We start from the raw sequence: 6,954 nt of genomic DNA, 5'->3' as shown, positions 1-6,954 counted from the left end.
CTTCTTTCCTTTCTTTGTCCTTCCCTTCCTTTTTTCTTTCCTTTTTGCCCATCCCGTATTCATTCTCTTTTCCTATGTCTATAATATGCCTATTTTGCTTCTGGGAATTATCTACTTGTACTAATGACCTGTCTACTTTGGATGACATGGTACAGTGGAGAATAGGATTTAGGGTAAACCAGTCCACACATTCTATCCTCAGCCCCACAGATAAATCAAGGAAATGTACTTGACTCAAGTCAGGCTAGTCACAGTTGAAACTTCTGCTTGAAATTCCAGGATTTCTATCAATTTCTTCCTCTGAATATAAATCTCCAGGGTAATAACTTAGTGGTTGCTGGAATTAATTTAGTGGCTAAGAGGAAAGATGACTTGAGAATGAAGCCAAAACTGAAAAAGGAACTAAGAGCACAGAAAGTAAAATGGGCCCTGATCATATCATTTGAGCCCTAGATTAAGCTACATCTGGACTATTCACCTCCTTGAGCCAATAAATTGCTTTTTTTTTTTTTCATTAAGTATATTTGGGAGTGCTTTTTTGCATTAGTTATATAAAACTTTTAACTGAAACAGACTGAGCCTTGTGTTTTGGTCAAAATAGTACAGAACAGAGATCATTCCTAAGGGCTGGTGAGATAATCCACAAACTGGAGTAGGAAGAGTTCAGACAAAGTCTGTGGTGATGGCAAGGATCATGTTGTGGAAAAAACTGAGCTTTCAGACTTGACAACTGGTAATGATCACATTACTTACTATGCTTAACTTTACTCTCCATTAGTACTTGCTTTTAATAGTAGTTACTTTTCATTTTATTCTTGGGCAGTTATAGAACCTATATTTCTTGATTTGTTTTATGTATTTTGTCTGAAGAGTTAGTTAAAATAGAAATTTCTTGAAGTCAAAATCTGTATTTTTTTGTTTGGCTTTTACCTTGACGTCACTCCGTGTTCAATAAATGCTGTTGACTGACTCACTATGCCTTATTGCATCTTAGAGATATTCTAATTTCAAAATTTTCCTATATTTCCATTATTTATTATAGGACTCTTTTGAAAATTGTATATGACTCTAAAGTGCTTCAGTGAAAGAATGGATAATAAATTGGGCAAATTAGATCAATAACCTCTATCTGTGATAACTTATAAAGAAGGAGCTTAAGGGAAATGATAGAAAATAAATTTTCCTATTAAGAAGTTCATGCATTAAGTGGAACTTAAAATAGTTTATTCCTAGGGTGACCATACATTCTAGTTTGCCTCTCATGCTAGTGAAATTATTAATAGAACTCCCTTCTCAATAACGTCCAGTTTGGATGATAAATTACATTGCCTTATCATTATTCCAATAGTTCCCAAATGTGGATGATGATCTGAATCCTGTGGGGACAGTGTTTTTTTTTAATAAAGCATATTTTAAATATATAAAAAATAATGTAAAACATAGTAACAGTAACCCCTATACCCACAACCAAAATTTGACAAATGTTAACATTTTGCCATATTTTCCTTAATCATTTCTTTTTAAGAAAAAGCAATACCACTATATATATCTATATATAGATATATAGATATATCTATCTATAAAATAGATATTAAAGAATATCTATCCCAGTTCCACTATCTTATCACCCTCCTCAGAGATAACCTTAAATTGTTGACACATGTCCTGACTGTGCATGCATTTAAAACTTGATTATTTATATATTAAAGAGTTAGATTATAGCAATTTGCACATAGTTTAGTACTGTTTATGGAAAAGCTACTAAACAAACAAAAACCACAATATATGCTATTATGGGAACATTTTTAAAAAATGTGGATTTCTGAGCATGCCTCTGGTATATTAATAGAATGTTTTGGGGTTGGGACCTGAAATATACATTGACCCCAGAACGATTCTGCTATTCCAGCAGCCTTGGAGAATTTTATTACTGTCATATCCCACACTAATTTACAATGTTTATTTAGATTTAAAATATCTAGGGGCGCTCGGGTTGCTCAGTCAGTTGAGCATCCAACTCTTGGTTTCAGCTCAGGTCATGATCTCATGGGTCTTGAGACAGAGCATGGGGTGGGGGTGCTCTGTGTTCAGCGGGGATTCTCTCCCTCTGCCCCTCCCCCCACTCATGTGCACATGAGCGTGTGCTATCTCTCTCTCTCTCCAATAAGTTATCTTTAAAAAAATATCTGGTTTGATGGGCTAGAGATTCAGTATTGAATATGAGCACTAAACATCTCAGGGTGAAATCTGCCAACCTAAACAGGTCAATTTTTCAGTGATCTTTTAAAATATAGCCTGGTATATTTTCCCTTTATAATATCAGTATATTAGTTTCACATTTATTTTCAGGGGTGAGATGACTATGGAATTTATACCTATTATTTCAATTCCCAAATGACAAGTGAGCCAATTAAATTGTATAGTAGTTAGCATAAGACACACAATTAGCACAATTTTTTAATATATTAAAAATTAAATTTAAGGAATACTTACATGATTAAGAGCTCAGATTTCAGAAAAGGCCCAGAATATTTTGGAAACCATTAACTGATTCAGAGACTAAATGTAGAGAGTATGCTCTTAACATAGTGAATAAAGAAAGGATGATATGGAAAGCATCAACAATGGGCTTTTAGAGTAGAAATAATTAAAGTAGAATATAAAACTATAAACCTGAGTAGATTGCAGATCCCTGGTATGCACTGAAAGGTATCTTATTTCAAAAAGTTTACTAAACTTATTGAAATCTTTATGGTATTATATATTTGACTTCCTTAATCATTGAATGTTTGGTCTTTCTTTAACCAAAACCAACTCATCTGGTGTGCTATGATTACATGAGTGTTTATACAATTGTCCTTGAGCCCTAGAGCAAACTGTTCATTTATTTCTTACCATGGTACTAATGGTAAAAAACAATTTAGAAGATAAACTTTGAGACTCTGCCAGAAAATTTCAAGTGACATATTTTAAATATTTACATGTGTATTTACATGAGACTTCATTGATAGAGTCTCACCACCATCCTTCATCAATCAGGCATCAATCAGAGTTAATTGGAAAGACAGGGACACATTCCCAAAATTTCATCAAAAGATTTAACAATGTCACTCTCTGTTTCTAAAAGTTACAGTGAATTTGCCACCTCATCTTTTTACTTAGTCTTTTGGAGTCTCAAGATAATAGAAAGGGAATAATGGAATGGATAGGATAATTTGGGAAGAAATTGTGTTTGCAACTGAGCTATCAAATAAATCACCCTCTAAGGGAGACAACAATAGAAAAGATTTTGGCTCTAGTAATTGGATAAAGATAAGCATTCAAAATGAGACAACCAGGGCTAGGGGTAGATAATAGCTTGTCCATCAGGGGCAACATTGCCAATTAATGCTAATAGCATATAGAATTTCACAATATTGCTGCTGGCCATGCTTAGAATATTGTTAACATCAGTATGCCTATTCTTTATTAAACATCTAGAATGAAAAGGTGGGGAAAAATTGCATCAAAGCTTCTTTATTAAAAATAAAGGAGATTTTAATGAGAATCACTCTAAAAGAAAATGTTTTAGAAAAAAAAGAGATGGTTTCACATTTTTCTTTATTATGTAGAGAGTTCTCAATTGTGGACTGACAAAGTTTTGACCCCATTAATCTACTAATTAAATATTACAAGTGCCTGGGTCTGTTTGAGCACTGGAGACATAGAAGTGTTAAGACAGTTGAGGCCACTGCCAATTATCGTACCTCATGGTAAGCATACAGGATGCTATGAGAGCATGTAAGGAAGTTATTTAACTCAGGCTTAAGGGTCAGGAAATGCTTTCCAGTGAGAGACACCTAACTGAACTGAAAGAAAGGTTTTGAGTTAAGATAAAAAAGTGGTGATGGCAGTATTAAGGTTCCTGGTAAATTTAACAGCATGCACAAAGACCTGTAATAAGGATAATATGCTTAGATAACTAAAAGAAGTTTGCTTTGGTAGAATCCTATGAGGAGCAGTGATTCAAAGTAGTTAAGAACATAGCTGATAAATCATGCAATGGTAGATATTTGAACTTTATTATAGAAACTGTGAGTAGATATTGAGGACAAGGCATGATCAGGCTTGGGTTTTAGAGAGGTTTCTTTAGGGAAAATGAATTAAATGAAGGCACAATTGGAGGCAGGGGGAGATTTCAGTGGTCCAGGTGAGTCTAGACAAGGGTAGTGACAGGCAAGAGTACTAGGTAGATTTGACAGATTTCAGGGATAGTACTGATAGACCTGGGTGATTAACTGGATGAGGTCAATGATGAGGGAGCAAAAGGAACTAAGAGTAACATCCTTGTTGAATGTCTTTGTAGATGGGTAGGACTATAATGCAGAGTTGCACTTGAATGGAGTAGAAATTATTGAAGCAGAAGATTATTTGAGAAAACAAAAATTAAGTATAAATCAAATCTTTGTGACAGGACTAAGTTGCATTTAGAATCTGATGTTCATAGGAGTTTCCTGGGCTGGGGTTAGTTTCATGAGAATCACTAAGATTTAGATATTAACTAGAATTATAAGAGTGAGTGAGATGTCTCAGTATATAAAAAGAAAAGAGATGAAGGCTCAGCGTAGGCTTCCCCTGAGATAAACTAATAAAAAAGCATTTCTGAAAAAGGAAAAGTCCAGGGATTTGGAATGAAGAGTTGAAGTTAGAAAATGCCAGAAGAATGTAGAGAGATTTGTTACAGGGTGGGGCTGCCACAGAATGGCATGGGGAAGGAGGGGTCAGTTAGATATGGGGAGGCATTGAGTTGCAACAACTAAATCATCTTATGTCTATGATACTAAGATCAGAGCAGGAAGCAGGTTGAGATTACCTGAACCCATGTTTTGAAAGGAGTACTTCCAGTGGTTCCCTGGTAGGTGAGTTTGGTATCCTGGTCTCCCACAGGTGCTTTATTTTCAGAAACTATGTAAAACTTTGACAAACACTAGAACTAGAATTCTGATAAACAGAATCAATATCATATTTCCATTGGTGTGGTTTCAATATTTCAATAGTCACAGTCTAAAGAGCTAAAGAGTATATCTTTTTTATGGAAGAACTGGATAGCAAAGCCATCAGGCATCAGATTTCAGAGGTTTAGTCAGTCCTATGAATTTTTAAATATAAGGGGTTGAATGATTTTATTAGAAATTATGACCACCAAGATTTTCATATTTTCCCTCTTTCTTTTTATAATAATACAAAATAAGGATTGGTATTTTTGTTCTTTGCTCTTGGTATTTTTAAAAAGATTTATTTATTTTAGAGAGAGAGCGGGAATGGGAGGGACAGAAGGGGAGGGAGAGAGAGAGAATCTCAAGCAGACCCCACACAAGTGTGGAGCCCGACTTGGGGCTCTCACGACCATGAGATCATGACCTGAGCCGAAACTGACTGCACCACCGAGGTGCCCTACTCTTAGCATTTTTGCTAAAATTTTATGAAATACATAAGTTTTAAAATCACCATTCTTCAGTAACATGTATTTTTTTAAAGTAATAATAATCGTCACCCAAGAATCATTTTTGTCATGCTGCTCTTTGAGAATTTGAATAATAATGACACTGGAAAATATATGGGAACTTATGTTTTCCAATGAAAGTTTTAGTTCCTAAAATACATTATTCTTGAAGATAAGATCTGTTTCCACATTAAAAAAAAAGTCTTCTAAATCATTTTTAAATTATAATTCACAGTTTGATCTTACATTTCCAGTTTATCTTTTGAGATGTGCATTGTCGTTGACAACAGACTATACTGCCTATGATAGCTTAAATCAAAGGACTTATTATTTCCATTATCTGAGAATTAGGAATGAATTTTTCATTTCTTATAAGTGTATAATGGGGAGGTAAAGATACTTGTGTTTTCAGATTAGTCGGCACAGCAACAAATACTAGAACTGATCTGGAAACTAATGAGATTCTGACAAATATTTTCACTGAAAATTAACATTTTGTTTTGCTCTTATATTTTTATTTCCTCCAGTGTATTTAAATGAACTCTTTTGTTCCTTGCAAGAAGGATTAATAGACTATGTAAGCGATTATATACTAATGTTTAGACCTGACAAATTTCTTATATTTGTTTTCCTGGTGTATAAATTAGGACAGAAACCCACTGTGGCTCACCAAAGTAAAAATTCAACTGCAAAAACCCAGTGGCTTATTTTTTTCTTATGTAAAGTTAGATGCAAGTCAGGCAGCCTTTCTTCATCTTTAGGTTGCACCATGTGGAACACATGGCGCCCAGGGAAACAGTGCTAAGGAAGAAGAAGAACACCAGAGGTAAATGACCTTGGCCAGGAAGGATCATTGCTTACTTCTGTTTATGGTCCATTGACCAGAACAGGTTAAATAACTGCAACTCATCTACAAAAAGGCTGGGGAAAGCAGAGAAAAACAAGAAATACTTACTGAGCACTGACTGCTTTGGTCACACTACGGGGTTCCTAGAACTGGAGAGTAGTTGAAGAATCCAGACTCTAGAAAGTCTGAAACAAAGGGATCTGGGAAACCAGGGATCTCAGAGGAAGGAACTAAGTCCTTGGAGAGCACACAGCTTTCTGCTCTCTTCTGACTCTTTCTTGCTTGGATCATTCACTCATGTAATTGTAATTGTTTATTTCTTGTGTCATTAAATTGATTTATAGGAACTTTGTATGTATACTGGATGTGAGTCCTTTTAAAATTATGTGTTGCCTATCTACCTTTGCATTCTTTGGCTTGACATTTCATTACCTTAATTTATTAACAAATTAATTTGATGAACTGATATTCTTAATTTTATCATTTTCCCTGATAGTATTATCTGTAACTTATTTAAAAGCTATTTTTTGCATGAGAATATGAAGATATTATTTTATATTATTTTCCCAGAAGATTTTTGTTTTCCTTTTATATTTATGTCTATAATCTCCATGAAACATTTTTT

Source organism: Leptonychotes weddellii, chromosome 2 (genome assembly GCF_054177405.1).
Source record: "Leptonychotes weddellii isolate Sample4059 chromosome 2, ASM5417740v2, whole genome shotgun sequence".
NCBI classification, from domain to species: Eukaryota; Metazoa; Chordata; class Mammalia; order Carnivora; family Phocidae; genus Leptonychotes; species Leptonychotes weddellii.
Note: the sequence above shows the minus strand (reverse complement) of the source record.